Below are 16,103 nucleotides of genomic sequence, written 5' to 3' on the forward strand. Positions count from 1 at the left end.
TCTCATGTCCCTATTGCCTGTCCCTGTGTCCTCATTTCCTGTACCTCCATCTCATGTCCCTCCATCTCCCTCTCCTGTCCCTGTGTCCCCATCTCCTGTCCCTCCATTTCATGTCCCTGTGTCCCCATCTCATTTCCTTTCCTCTCCTGTCCCTGTGTCCCCATTTCATGTCCTTATTGTCTGTGCTTGTGTCCCCATCTCCTGTCCCTGTGTCCCCAGGCATGTCCTGTGCCTGTGTCCCCATCACATGCCTCTGTGTTCTAATCTCCTGTCCCTGTGTTCCCAACTCATGTCCTTATTTCCTGTCCCGATCTCATGTCCATGTGTCCCATTCCCTGTCCATGTGTCCCCATCTCCTGTCCCTGTTTCCCATCTCATGTCCTTATTGCCTGGCCATGTGTCCCCATCTCCTGTCCCTTGTGCCCCTGTCTCATATCCTTATTGCCTGTCCCTGTGTCCCCATTACCTGTCCCAGGTGTCCCAATCTCATGTCTTTATTGACTATCCCTGTGTCCCCATCTCCTGTCCTTATTGGCTGTCTCTGTGTCCCCATCTCCTGTCACTGTGCTCCCATCTCCTGACCCTCCATCTCCTGTCCCCGGGCTCCCATCTTGTGTCACTGTGTCCCCATCGTTATTATTGCCTGTCCCTGTGTCCCCATCTCATGTTATAATTGCCTGTCCCTGTGTCCCCATCTCCTGTCCTTGTGTCCACATCTCGTGTCCCTCCATCTCCTGTCCCTGTGCTCCCATCTCCTGACCCTCCTTCTCCTGTCCCACCATCTCCTGTCCCTGTGTCCCATTCCCTGTCCATGTGTCCCCATCTCCTGTCCCTGTGTCCCATCTCATGTCCTTATTGCCTGGCCCTGTGTCCCCATCTCCTGTCCCTGTGCTTTCATCTCCTGCCCCTCCATCTCCTGTCCCTGTGCCCCTGTCTCATATCCTTATTGCCTGTCCCTGTGTCCCATTCCCTGTCCATGTGTCCCCATCTCCTGTCCCTGTGTCCCATCTCATGTCCTTATTGCCTGGCCCTGTGTCCCCATCTCCTGTCCCTGTGCTTTCATCTCCTGACCCTCCATCTCCTGTCCCTGGGCTCCCATCTTGTGTCCCTGTGTCCCCATCTCATGTTATTATTGCCTGTCCCTGTGTCCCCATCTCATGTTATAATTGCCTGTCCCTGTGTCCCCATCTCCTGTCCCTGTGTCCACATCTCGTGTCCCTCCATCTCCTGTCCCTGTGCTCCCATCTCCTGACCCTCCTTCTCCTGTCCCTCCATCTCCTGTCCCTATGCTCCCATCTCCTGTCCCTCCATCTCATGTACCTGTGTCCCAATCTGATGTCCCCGTGCCCCCATCTCCTGTCCTGTATCCCCATCTCATGCCCCTCTGTCCCCATCTCCTGTCTCTCCATCTCCTTTCCCTGTGCTCCTGTCCCTCCATCCCCATCTCCGTCCATGTGCTCTCATCTCCTGTCCCTACATCTTTTGTCCCTGTGTCCCCATTTCCTGTCCCTCTATCTCCTGCCCCTGTGTCCCCAACTCCTGCCCTTGTGCTCCCATCTCCTGTCCCTCCATCTCCTGTCACTGTGTCCCATCACATGCCCCGGTGTCCCCATCACACTATACACATTATACTTATCGCTTGTCTCTCTGCCTTTATACCTCTCTTTGCATTTTTGGGTGCAGCAGACAGAGCCACCTGGTTCTGCGTCCCCAACTCCTGCCTCTTGCCCTTGTCTCATTTGTTCCCATCTCCTTCCTCATGCCCCTGTGCACTCACTGTAGGAAAGTACCATCTTTCTTGGCATGTTACCCCCATTTTTACATGTCTGTCAGTATGTTTTTGCCTGTTTCACTGGGATCCTGCTAGCCAGGACCCCAGTGCTCATAGTTTGTGGCCTGAATGTGTATGCCTGTGTAGTGTCTAACTGTGTCACTGAGCCTCTACTAATCTGAACTTCAGTGCTCATGCTCTCTCTGCCCTTAAATTTGTCATTATAAACGTGTGAACACTTTTACTAATTTTTAATTGGAATACTGGAACACCCTTATAATTCTCTAGTATATGGTACCTACGTACCCAGGGTATTGGGGTTCCAGGAGATCTCTATGGGCTGCAGCATTTCTTTTGCCACCCATAGGGAGCTCAGACAAACCTTTACACAGGACTGCCATTGCAGCCTGAGTGAAATAATGCACACATTATTTCACTGCCATTTTCACTGCACTTAAGTAACTTATAAGTCACCTGTATATCTAACCTTCACTTGCTGAAGGTTAGGTACAAAATTACTAAGGCCCTCATTAGAACCCTGGCGGTCGGTGTTAAAGCGGTGGTAATACCGCCAACAGGACGGCGGCCCAAAAAATTGAATTACGACCATGGCGGAAAACGCCAACACAGATAGCCACTTTAACACTCCGACCGCCATGGCGGTAGCAACAAACACCGCGGCGGTAACCGCCAACAGAGAGGCGGAAGTCAATGTACCGCCCACACTATTACAAGGCACCAATCCGCCAGCTTTTCTGGGGCAGTACCAACGCCATCAAAAGCACAGCGGAAACAGTGTTTGGAAGGGAAACCACTCACCTTTCGAGATTGAACGAAGAACCAGGACGCCATGGAGCCCGAACCACAGGTCTTACCAATGTTGGTGTATCTTCTCATCTACCAGGAGTGCGAACGGCGACGGCGACGACGACGACGACCACCGTGAGTACTGCACCTAGCACACAGGGGAGGGGGAGGGAAAAGAGAGTGACACACACACGCAAAACACAACAATGCACCCCTCACCCACAACAACACACACACACACATATCCAATAACATCACAGATACACCCCCGTGACCCCCTGGAAGAACGCAAGGACCAAACAAAATTTTAACTAGTGTAATATTCGAACAATCAGCCCAAGAGAACAGCAATTAATCAGTTTACACAAATATTTACAACAAGTACACAAGTCCATACACTGTCCCATGAAATGTCTGTAAACCAGTGGTCCAAAAAAGCATGGGCGAAGCCCACACATGACACCTGCCTCAAAACGAAGAGAACACTGCATGGGCATCAGGTCAAAAAAAAAACAGGCACCTCAGGGGGAAGGGGAGGGGGGGCACCTCAGCCGGATGATGGTACGACACCACTGCTCCTTGAGGGGGCTCCATGCCCACTGCTTGGTCCTGGGGAGTGCAAAGCCACAGTCTCTCAAGTCTCAAGTGGGTGGTTTGCCCACTGTTTGGTCCTGGGGAGTGCAAAGCCACAGTCTCTCAAGTCTCTCAAGTGGGTGGTTTCCCACTGCTTGGTCCTGGGGAGTGCAAAGCCACAGTCTCAAGTCTCTCAAGTGGGTGGGTTGCCCACTGTTTGGTCCTGGGGAGTGCAAAGCCACAGTCTCTCAAGTGGGTGACATGTTCCACTGGTTCTGGAGGGGGCTTTGTGCCCAGAGTGCTTCATCCTGCCAAGGACTGTGTTAGTGGATGCTTTTCTCCACTGGTTCTGGAGGGGGCTTTGTGCCCAGAGTGCTTCTTCCTGCCAAGGACCATGATAGTGGATGGTTTTCTCCACTGGTTCTGGAGGGGGCTTTGTGCCCAGTGATGTTGCTCCTGGGGTGTGGCATGTTGAATTCATCTCACCTGTGTGTCACAGCCACGCGATGTACCCGGAACAGGTAGCATGATACTCCATGGAGGCAGACCCACACTCCATCCTGCGGCGATTTAGGCTGCTAATTGCTGGTTCGTGTCAGTGCTGGAGGTGGTGTCTCAAGTGGCGTGTCCAGGGTCCAGAATGTCACCTGCAGACTCTGACAGCTGCACACTGGGGTTGGGGCTGACGTCTGACAGAGTGGCATCGGCTGTGCACGTGGTGGTGCTGATGGTGGTGCAGGCGGCGGTGGCTGAGGCGGAGATGCTGCCAGTGAAGGCCGTGGTGCAAGTGACTGATGGGGTGGATGGAGACACCATACCGTCTCCAGCAGCCTCAGATGGCTGATCTTTGGGGAGAATGCTGCAGACTGACGTTGTGGCAGCGGCAGTGCAGGTGGCGGTCTGAGTGGCAGTGGTGACTGGGGTGCATATGGCTGCCATCCGTGATGATTTGTTGGTCACCAGCCACTCCCCAGGTGACATCCTGCCCAGAGGTGATGTTCCCTTTGGCTTGTGGCCCTTCCCCATCTTGACAGCTGCTGCAGGGACCTTGGCACTGTCCACTCAGTGTTTGTGCAAGGCCTTGATGGGTGGGTGGTGTGACTGTCCCCTGCTTGAAGCCAGTCAATTTTTGAGCTTTGCAGGTGGTGGAATAGGGTGGTCCTTCTTTTCCGTAGGTGGCACACTGGCATCTCTGACGGGTGCCCCCTTTGACTGTACTGCAGAAGCAGGGACCACAGCGGATGCAGATTTGGTGGCTGAGGTGCTGGGCTGGGATCTAGATATCCTGGCCCTAGGAGAAGGACGGGGGGAGTGTAGGGAAGAGCTCCAGCTTAGCTAGGTAAATTTCTTTGGGCACACTGGGACGGGAAGATGGAGGGGGTTTGGGAGCAGAGGAAGAGGTAGTGGTTGTAGGAGGTGTATGTCTGCTGAGTTTGGGTGAAGGCGCATGGATTGGAGGCTGTTGTGAGGTGGATGGCTGTTGAGTGGGTGTGTGCCGGCGTTTGTGCACTTTGGGAGGAGGGCTCACAGACACACTGGGAGAGGACACAGGGGACGTGTGAATGGTATTGAGGGTGGTAATTGCACGTGAGCGGTGTGTAGTGATGGGCGTTCTGGTGATGGAGGTAGTGGCTGAAGATGTAGTGCATGCAGGTGTGAGTGGAGATGACACAGGGAGGGAGGTGGAGGACGTGGGGGAGGGGGACGCAGTGGATGTTGGTGTGTCTGCATGGGTATGGTGCTTGTGTGAGTGCCTGTGGGATGTGTGGGGATTATGTTTTCCTGGGCCACCTTTGTCTGTTGATGTGTGCGCATGCTGGTCTGATGGTGTGCTTGGGATAGGCTGAGGTAGAGGGGATTGGGTCTGGGTAGTGGAAGTTGGAGGGGAGAGGCTGAACACAGGGACAATGGCTGCCATCAGTGCTGAGGCCAGAGCCTGAAATGCTCTCTGTTGGGCAGCCACGCCAGAATGAATGCCCTCCAGGTATGCATTTGTTTGCTGCAAATGCCTCTCAACACCCTGGATAGCATTCAAAATGGTTGACTGCCCAACAGTGAGGGATCTCAGGAGGTCCATAACCTCCTCATTGAGGACAGGAGGGCTGACTTGGGCAGGGCCTGAGGTGCCTGGGGAAAAGGAGATGCCCACCCTCCTGGGTAAGCGGGCATGGGAAACATGCAGAGGGGCTGCTGGGAAGGCGGTGCTGGTAGGGGACGTGGCGGCTGTACCTGTTGTTGCAGTGGGCACAGAGGTGCCCGCCACCGCAAGGGAGCTACCATCAGAGGAGGAGTCGTTGACGCTGGTGTCCCCTCCTGTCCCAGTCGTGGAGCTCCCCTCGCCCTCCGTCCCACTGGTGCCCTCACCGTTGGTGGATTCACCCTCCTAGACCATGTGGGTTGCAGCTCCCTCCATCTCTGGTGCCTCTGCTCCTCTGCCAGATGGTGCTAATGCACACAAGGACAGGGTGACAAAACAAGAAGGGTGGGAAAGACAGAGGAGACACATGGTCAATGCCAGCAACAACACTACCGCTGGCGGACACAACACACCGGGACCAGCCCTATGCACTAGGCCATGCACTAGCTGTTAGTAGGAAATTCACCTTCCCATGGGGGACTATGCCTAACACCAGTTGCTGCACACCTGGAACCCACAGGAGGCTGACTATTTGTAGATGCTCACTACCACTATTGGAGTTGGAGTGCCTCAGAGCCTGCCTAACAAGGGACTTATCCTACCATGTTCGCCCTGGCCTAGGGGAACCCACAGCCCACATCCCCCACCCGACACCTCGTTAAGTGTGCAGAGTCAGCTGAATGAGACTGTACTCACCCCCTTGTGGCTGCTGTGATGCCCTCAAGCACCCATCGAACTCTGGATATGCCACAGCCAGGATCCGGAACATCAGGGGAGTCATGGTGCAACGGGCACCCCTTCCACGTTGGGAGGCCAGCCCCAGCTGGGCCTCCACCGTATTCTTGCTCCAGCGGCGCAGGTCCTCCTATCTCTTGCGGCAGTGGGTGCTCCGTCTATGATAAACCCCCAGGGTACGCACTTCCTTGGTGATGGCACGCCAAATACCCTTCTTCTGGTGGGCGCTGACCTAGAGTAAAGGTATAGGATGAAAGGAAATTACTCTCTCGTCCGGTTCGTCATACACATTTCCCACCCGTGCCCTGACACACATACACTCACAATCCTCACATGCAGGCCTTGGCCCCCACCCCCACATGTATCTTCCATCCACACCACTCCATACATTCTTCCCTTCTTTCTGATTTGACCGGTGGCGCTGGTCCTCGACTGAGATCCTTTTTGTTCATTCGTCATGCAGTGACCATTTGGTCGATTTTTGAACTTGGCAGTTGGAACCTGGACGCCCTGTGATTGGTAAGAGCCGTTTTACAGCACTTGCTGTGGGTTTTGATGCCTTTGTTTGGTAATGAAGTTCAGCACCACTTACTGTGGCTCTCGTGTTTTGGGTGACTAGTCAATTTGTATCCTTTGAATTGATATATAAATTGCAATTTATATAGGCAGGTAATGAGGAGATTTTTCTCCAATTTAATTTTGATTTGAACGGCACCTTAAGTGCTACTTTGATTATAATATTGCATATTCTGCACTATTTTTGACATGCCTGTTTTTAGCGCACTTCGTAGGATGTGTTGCTTTTGTAATGGTACAAATTTGAAACTGGAAGAATCGTAACCGGCACCCCCAGAGGGGACGCCCAATAGAGATATGTATGTTAAACATGGTCTTTCTTCTATAATGTACAGCACATTATGGAATAAATACACTCGTGCGGATCCTGAGTTACGTTGGCCTATGCATGGGTCATTTGATTTGCGAAAGATTGAGTATGTGGAACAATGTATGTGTAAGCGAAGGTCTAGGCAAGGTATGTTTGACTGTGTACGAATGTGGGAGAAAGAAGTGCATGGACGAGTGAAGCGTGAGCAACCCTTGCTTGAGAAAGAGCAGCGGAAGAATGTATATGTGAAAGCATTGGAAATGACAAAGAAATAAATAAATGACTTAAAGGAGCTAGAAGAGAAAGAATGTAAATTACAGGTAACTGGCCAATACACTATTAGGCAACCTCTCTATCCTATCCTTAATAAACCACACAATGATTTTTTGTCACTAGATCACCCTCCACCTCCGTATGCCGTTCCTTATGCCCCTCATGAGTTAGCTGAGGTCTCCGGTTCGGAGCAACAGAAGATACGAGACAGTCGCTCTATGTTGCCTGCTGACCGTGTATCTGAGCTTAGATCTATTGCTCGTAAAACAATTCGTAGCGTTGTCTCTGCTTCTGAACTTTTAGATAACATGAAAGGGTGGAGGAAAAGGAGCAGCTATATTTTACTGAGGCATTTGGCACAGAAGTTATTGAACTATTTCGGAAATAATCTGATGAGTTAGAGCCCGATGATGTAGCAGCTGATGATAAGCAAATGCGTGATGGTCTTTTTGCTTTCTCCCAGGTGGCTGATGCAATCAGGCGTTTGGTGAAATTATGTGTTGTGGCAGTCCGTTTGCAAGAGGAGAAAAGGCCCGTGGACGTAGTTGCACGTACATCTCAGACCGGCGGGGTGCAAGCTTCCATCTTCGGAACAGATAAGACTATGATAGTTCACGCGCAACCAATGCGGGAGGCCGCGCCTTTGTATGTTCCTCCTAAAGGTTTGGGTACAAGTGATGATAAAACTTCTGTTGATGCTAAGGGTTATTTTATTTATAATTGGGCGTATACTCCTTGGAATAGGGCAGATGTAATGGCACTTAAAACAGCATTACCTGACCCGCGGAAAAATCCAGCCGCGTTTTATGAGGAAGTTGAGGGAGCAATTAGTTCTTGTACTATGACTTTGGCTGACATTGATTTATTTTTCGGATTGATATTACCGCCAGATATGTGGAGAACTGTTCGTAAAGTTGATGATCCTGTAGTTTTTGGTGCGTCATGGAAAGAATTAGAACAGATGGACCGGGATGGGGAACCTGCGAAAAAGCCATATCAGTTGATTCTAGATCTTCCCGCAGCCATATTAGTTAAGTTAAAAACGATTATTCCCCCTAAAGAGATAGATTGGACTGTTTTAGCGTCTTGTAAGAAAAAGGCGGATGAATCGGTCTCTGATTTCTTTACACGGTTTGAAGAAGCATTTCATGATTTTAGCAGCCAGTTATTGTCAGATGATCCGGGCAGACATTTGTTTGTCGATACCCATGTCGCAAATCTGTTACCAGGAATAGCTAGTCGTCTAAAAGCTAGTGAAAGTTCATGGACTACCTCTACTCCTGTTTATCTTTTGACTATGGCTCAGTATTATGAACGTCAGGAATTAGAAGCAAAAGGTAGCGAGGATAAAAAGATTAAAGAATTAAAGACGAAGGTTATGTTGGCTCAAGCTTATGGTCCGCCTTTTAGAGGTAGTGATAGAGGTGGACGTGGATCTTATGGTTCTTCTTACACTTGTTCAAATTTTTCTGTTGATCAGTGTGCGTATTGTAAGAAATTTGGGCATTGGGCTGCCGATTGTCCAGCACTACGTGTTCAGCAGTGTTCACGTGGTCGGGGACAAATGAGAAATCGCTCAGGATATTCAGGGCCTAGAAGAAGCACAAATGATCATGCTAGGGTTGATGCTAATGTACGAGGGCAGAATGGGTTTCACACTTTTGATAGACAGAACCAATACCAGATGTCTAACTATGTGCAGCCTGATTTCCAAGATTCTGCTTATGCATAGGATTGCCTAGGATGGGGTAAGGAATCAGTTGAAGTTCCAGTAGATCAGAGGGGTCCCTATGTTACAGCACATGTTTTGGGTTCTACAGATCAGTTTCTGGTTGATACAGGAGCTACTTGTAGCGCCTTGTCTAAACAATTGATTCCAAGGGCTCCCCTGTCTGGCTTAACCATTACATTGATAGGTTTCAATGGAACACCTTACCCTAGTCCATTGTCACAACCACTTACATTCCATGTTGATAAATTTACTGCTCTATGTCCATTTTTGCTTTCTCCAAATACACCAGACAATATTGTGGGTCTTGATATACTCAAGTATTTCAGGGCTACAATACGATGCTCTCCTGAAGGGGTGCGTGTTATTTTGAATGATAATCATCCTGTGATGGAAAGAGTTTGTCTTGTTAAAGAGGATATTGCATTAGCTTCACTCCCTAGTACTTTGTGGGCTACTTCAGATACTGATGTGAGACAAATGATTATTCCACCGGTACATATTAGTGTCAAGGAGAGAGCTGTATTGCCATGTTTGCCTCAATACAAAATTTCACAGGAGGGCGAAGAAGCACTCACACGAATTGTGTATGATCTTATTCCAGTTGGAGTTGTTGTGGAAGTTCCGTATAATGTTTGTAACACTCCGATTCTTTCTATTCTGAAAAAGGATACTGATACTAGGATTTACCGATTCATTATTGATTTACGAGAAGTCTATAAGATTGTGGTACCACAATACCCTGTGGTATCTGACATCACAACACTTCTTACTTTGGTTCCCCTGACAGCAACTACGTTCTCTGTGATACACTTGAAGAATGCTTTCTTTCCAATCCCTATTCATCCTGACAGCCGATATTTGTTTGGTTTTACTTTGAATAAATGATCATTTAGATTTTGCAGAGTTCCTCAAGGCTATACTGAGAGTCCTATTATTTATAGTCAAGCGTTAAAACGACAACTTGATTCTTTTGTTTTGCCTTAAGGTGTGGCTCTCATACAATATGTTGATGATATTTTGTTGCCAGCTGATACCTCTGAGCAATGTGAAAAGTGCTCTTTGTCCTTACTTTCTTTTCTTGCTTCACACCATCATAAAGTGTCACAAAAGAAATTGCAATATTGTAGACCAAAGGTAACCTATTTAGGTCACCTTTTGTCTAAGGAGGGCCGTGCACTTACATCAGATCTTATTCAAGCAATTTTAGACACACCAGTACCCTCTACTCAGAAAGATGTTCTTGCATTCCTTGGTCTTACTTCTTTTGGTAGGCAATGGATATTAGGGTTTTCACACATTGTCAAACCTTTGCTAGCACTTTTGATTAAAGATACTCCAATGCCCCTCCCATGGACAGGTGAATGTGAGACTGCTTTCCGGCAGCTACGACAAGCCCTTTGTTCAGCACCAGTGTTAGGTACTCCTAACGAAGCCTTTTGCACTTTACGTACATGAGAAAGATGGATGTGCATTGTCAGTTTTAGTACAGACACATGGCGATAAGCAGCGTCCCTGTGCATATTTTTCAGCAGTACTTGATCCTGTCGCTCGAGCGTTGCCTGGGTGTTTTCGTTCAGTTGCAGCAACAGCTGTGTCAAAACGTCAGAGTGAAGGGATAGTTTTTTCACATAAGCTATTGGTGTTAGTACCCCATGCGGTTGATGCTCTTTTAAATCAAACAAAGACGCAACATTTAACTAGCGCTCGCCTGACAGGATATGAATTGACATTGCTGGCTCCTCACATTACACTGAAGAGATGTGCAACACTAAATCCAGCCACTTTTTTGCCATATCCGGTGACTCAGCCCCAGTCACAAGAAACACATTATTGTATATTCCTTACCGAAGAACAAAGGGTCGTATTGATTTACAAGATACGCCCCTTCCAGATGTAGACGGGGAGTTGTGGGTTGATGGGTCTTGTTTGAAGTTGCCAGACGGTACGACCTCAGCTGCATATGCAATCACCATAATACACACGGTAGTGGAGACAGCTCGTATACCACAGAAGTCAACTCAAGCAGCTGAACTAATAGCTTTGACACAAGCATGTGAGCTTAGTACTGACTTATGTGTGAACATTTATACAGACAGCCGCTATGCTTTTGGAGTGGTTCATGATTTTGGTTTGCTTTGGAAGGAGTGAGGCTTTCTCACATCCCAGGGGATGCAGATAATGCACGGAGAATTAGTGCATAACCTCTTGACTGCATTGACATATCCAAAGAAACTAGCTATTGTGAAATGTAGTGCACACAAGAAAGTGACCGATAAGATAGGGCAAGATAATGCCCTTGCGAACCGCGTAGCACGTGAGACTGCGATGCAGCAAAGTACTACTTCTATGTATGTAGTGAAGTCACAAGCTGAACGTTGGCATAATGTTAGACAAGATGTATTAGATATACAGAAATCTGCTTCTGTGAAAGAACCTGAGCAATGGTCTGAAGAAGGAGAATTGGATGATGAGGGCTATTGGTGGAATAAGCAGATGGAAAAATGGAAATTGCCTATAGCTTTTGTACAACCTATGGTTCAGATGGCACATGGGCTGGCACATGTTGGAGCTTCAACAATAACGAAGTTGCTTACGCAAGTTTGGGAGCATCCAGAAATTTCCAGTACAGCTAAGAGAGTAGTACAGTCTTGTTTGATCTGTTTACAATACAATCCTGGAAAAGGGACACAAACTCCTGCGGGAGGGTTTGCTACACCAACTGCACCTTTTGAAGTTCTACAAATGGATTCTATTCAGCTTGAACGCTGCAACAATTTAAAGTATGTCTTGGTGGTGGTATGTGCCTTCAGTAAATAGATAGAGGCATTCCCCACAAAGTATAATACTGCCATTACCACAGCGAAGGTGCTTTTGAGAGAATTTTTCCCTAGGTTTGGTGTTTGCAGACTTTTATGGAATGATAACGGACCTCATTTTGTTGGGGAAGTTATTAAGTATATCCTGAAAGGATTAGGGATCAAACAGAAGTTCCATGCGGTTTTCCACCCACAATCAGCAGGGTTGGTGGAAAGGTATAATGCTACTTTGAAGCTGAAGTTAGCGAAGATACAGGCTTCCACATCCTTAACTTGGCCGGATGCATTACCATTGGCATTATTGTCTATTAGGTCAGTGCCACACTCTCGAATAGGCCTTACCCCCTATGAAATAGTATTTGGAAGGCCAATGAACATTTGGGGAGTTCCTAAGCCAAATTCTGTATATGATGTACCTTGTGTCCTGATGAATGATTATTTGGCACAGTTAACCGACAATTTGGTTTCTATTCATCAACAGGTTCGAGAAGCACTTCCTGACAGATCTACAGGTGAAGGCCATGAACTCCGACCTGGTGACCAGGTGATGATTAAGTCCTTTGAAAGATGAAGCAGCTTGGAACCAAGGTGGAGAGGCCCAGAGCAGGTGCTCCTTGCGACAAGGACAGCAGTTCGAGTGACGAACCGAAAGAACTGGGTCCATTGTACTCACTGCAAGAGAGTACTACCTACCTTGGTGGAACCTGCTGTGCTGACCGATCATCAAGAGATTTTGACTACGGAGAAAGGCCGTGCTATATCACCTGACGAATCTGCGGAGTTCTTCCCGGACCATACGATTTCTGGAGTGTCGCAATATAATTTGAGACTGAGGAAGGACCCTGTAGTGCTGGAGAAAACTGGTTGAGCTACCGCCCTGGGTTAGTGAAACGGAGAGCCAATGTGGCAAGGGGGGGGATCAGTCATGCATTAGAGTAGTGACACCCGTCTTGGCCCGTGGTGAAGAAATCAGGTTCTCCCCAGGGATAAGAGCTCCAACGATTGTTTGTTTTTAATTAATTTCTGAAAGGGTCGATTATCACTGTTGCTAAAATGAATAACACACTGATCATTAGTACTATGAGGTTTGTTGCTGTTTTGGTGGTTATAGCAATAATCACCTGGTTTGTTGAAAAGAAGGCTCCTGCTCGTGAGTTTTTTGTTGCCACTACTCCAGTAGGATCACTATTACTTTACGCTTCCCTATCAGGAGCAGAAGCACCGTCAATCTACCGGACAATGTTTCAATACCATATGTCTTCACAAACATAAGAGACTCTGGGGGTCATTACAACCCTGGCGGACGGTGGGAAAGGTGAGGTAATACGGCAAACAGGCCAGCGGACAAAAAAAGGGAATTATGACCGTGGCGGAAACCGCCAACATAGATAGCCACTTTAACACTCCGACCGCCACGGCGGTACAGACAAGCAGCGCGGCGGTCACCGCCAACAGACAGGCGGAAGACAATGTACCGCCCACAGTATCACAACCCGCCAATCCGCCACCTTTTCCGGGGCGGATTCACCGTGGATAAAAACACATCGGAAACAGCTTTTGCAATGGGAAAACGCTCACCTTAACACACTCCATGAGGAAGGAGGACACCATGGAGCCGGACCTACAAATACTCCCTGCCCTTGTCTTCCTGCTCGTCTACGAACACCAGCAACGGCGGCGCCGAAGACAACGGTGAGTACTGCACCTACGACATAGGGGAGGGGGAGGCAAAAGTCAGGGACACACACACGCAACACCCCCACCCCCACCCTCGCACATTACAACACACACACCAATGCATTTCCAAACATCACAGTAACAACCCACTACCCCCCCCGGAAGAATGCAAAGACAAAAGGAAATCAGTTCAAACATTGTAATGCATCAAAATACAGTTACCAAATATATACAGATATATATACACATTCCAAATTTTATACATTACGAGAAGTAGTGCAGGTATGCACATATCAATGTCCGTGCACCACTGGGCCCAAAATGCATGGGCGAGGCCCACACTCGATACCTGTCCACAAATGGAAAGAACACTGCAGGGGCATCAGATAGAAATACAACAGGCACCTGAGGGGGAATGGAAGGGGGGGCACCTCAGCCAGGTTACAGCACCACGCCAGATTCACGACGGGGCTCCATGCCCATTGATGTATCCTGGGGAGTGCAAAGCCACAGTCTCTCAAGTCTCTACAGTGGGTGGGTTGCCCACTGTTCAATCCTGGGGAGTGCAAAGCCACAGTCTCTCAAGTCTCTACAGTGGGTGGGTTGCCCACTGTACCATCCTGGGGAGTCCAAAGCCACAGTCTTTCAAGTCTCTACAGTGGGTGGGTTGCCCACTGTACCATCCTGGGGAGTGCAAAGCCACAGTTTCTCAAGTGGATAACAGTCTCCACTGGTTCTGGAGGGGGACTGGTGCCCAGAGTGCTTCATCCTGTTAAGGACAGACGGAGTGGATGCATGTCTCCACTGGTTCTGGAGGGGGACTGGTGCCCAGAGTGTTTCATCCTGTTAAGGACAGACGGAGTGGATGCATGTCTCCACTGGTTCTGGAGGGGGAATGGTGCCCAGACTGCATCAGGCTCCCAGTGACGGTTCCTGTTCCGTCACTGTCCCAGCTGCACATGGGATAACGATGCTTGATGTGGCCGTTTTTTCCCTGTCCAGTTGTGCTTTGGCATGTCCGTCTTTGTCCTGTTGAGCGGTGCTTTGCCCTGTTCAGCGGTGCTTTGCCATGGCGGTCTCTGACCTGTTCAGCAGTGCTTTGCCCTCTTCAGCGGTGCTTTGCCCTGTTCAGCGGTCTTCACCATGGCGGTGTTTTCCCTGTCCAGCGGTGCTATGCCATGGCGGTCTCTGACCTGTTCAGCGGTGCTTTGCCCTGTTCAGCTGTGCTTTGCCCTGTTCAGCGGTCTTCACCATGGCGGTGTTTTCCTTGTCCAGCAGTGCTTTGCCATGGCGGTCTCTGACCTGTTCAGCGGTGCTTTGCCCTGTTCATCGGTGCTTTGCCCTGTTCAGCGGGCTTCACCATGGCGGTGTTTTCCCTGTTGAGCAGTACTTGCCATGGCGGTCTCTGACCTGTGCATTGGTGTGTGGCATGACAGTCCCTCATTGCCCAGCGGCGGTGGTCTCCTGACCAGTGACGATACTGCTGCCCTCCTGGGCACTGACTCTGGCGGTGGTCTCCTGACCAGTGACGATACTGCTGCCCTCCTGGGCACTGACACTGGCGGTGGTCTCCTGACCAGTGACGATACTGCTGCCCTCCTGGGCACTGACTCCGGCGGTGGTCTCAGGACCAGTGACGACAGTGCTGGCGGTGGCGTCCCGGACGCTGGGGAGGATGGCGCCCTTCTCCGCCGTGCTGCTCTTCCCAGACTGTGCAGACTTCCTCTGGCCCTTCACCACCTTTGGAGGAGTCACAGCTGACTCAGCACTCCCCCTGGGAACCTTGTGAGCAGGCTTTCCACCAGGAGTCTTCACCCTGTCCCATCGGCCACTTTTCAACTTGAGGTGCTTTACAGGGGGTGGACTGGCAGTGCTTTGGCTCCGTGACACACTGGCTGCCCTGGTGGCTGGTGCACTCCACACACCTTTGACACGCACCACAGGTACTGGACTTTTTTTGGCTGAGGTGCTACTACGGGACCTATCAATTGGAGGGGTGGGGGTGGGGGCAAAGAGGTCAAGTTGCTGAGGCAGAGTTGCTGACGAAGACTGGGATGGGTAGCTGGAGGGGGTCTGGGAGTGGAGGAAGAGAAGGTGGTTGTAGGAGGTGTAACTTTAGGTGATTTGGGTGCAGGTGCAGGTACTGGAGGCTGTCGTGAGGTGGATGGATGTTGGGTGTGTGAGTGGCCGCGTTTGTGTACTTTGGGAGGGGGCGTCACAGACACACTGGGAGTCGACACAGGGGACGTGTAAATGGTAGTGGGGGTGGTGAGTGCAGGTGAGCGGGGTGTGGTTCTGGGTGTTCTGGTGCGAGTCCTAGTGCCTGTAGATGTAGTGCATGCAGGTGAGAGTGTAGACGACACTGGGAGGTTGGAGGGAGACGACGAGGAGGGGGACACAGTGGAGGCAGTGGATGTTGCTGTGTCTGTATGTGGGTGATGCTTGTGTGAGTGCCTGTGGGTTGTGCGGTGCTTATGTTTGCCTGAGCTACTTGTGTGTGTTGAGGTGTATGCATCCGTGTCTGATGGTGTGCTTGGGATAGGCTGGAGTACACGGGATTGGGTCTGGGTGGAGGAAGTTGGAGGGGGGAGGCTAGACACAGGGACAATGGCTGCCATCAGTGCTGAGGCCAGAGATTGCAGGGTTCGCTGAAGGGCAGCCTAACCAGAATGAATGCCCTCCAGGAATGCATTACC

Source organism: Pleurodeles waltl, chromosome 5 (genome assembly GCF_031143425.1).
Source record: "Pleurodeles waltl isolate 20211129_DDA chromosome 5, aPleWal1.hap1.20221129, whole genome shotgun sequence".
NCBI classification, from domain to species: domain Eukaryota; kingdom Metazoa; phylum Chordata; class Amphibia; order Caudata; family Salamandridae; genus Pleurodeles; species Pleurodeles waltl.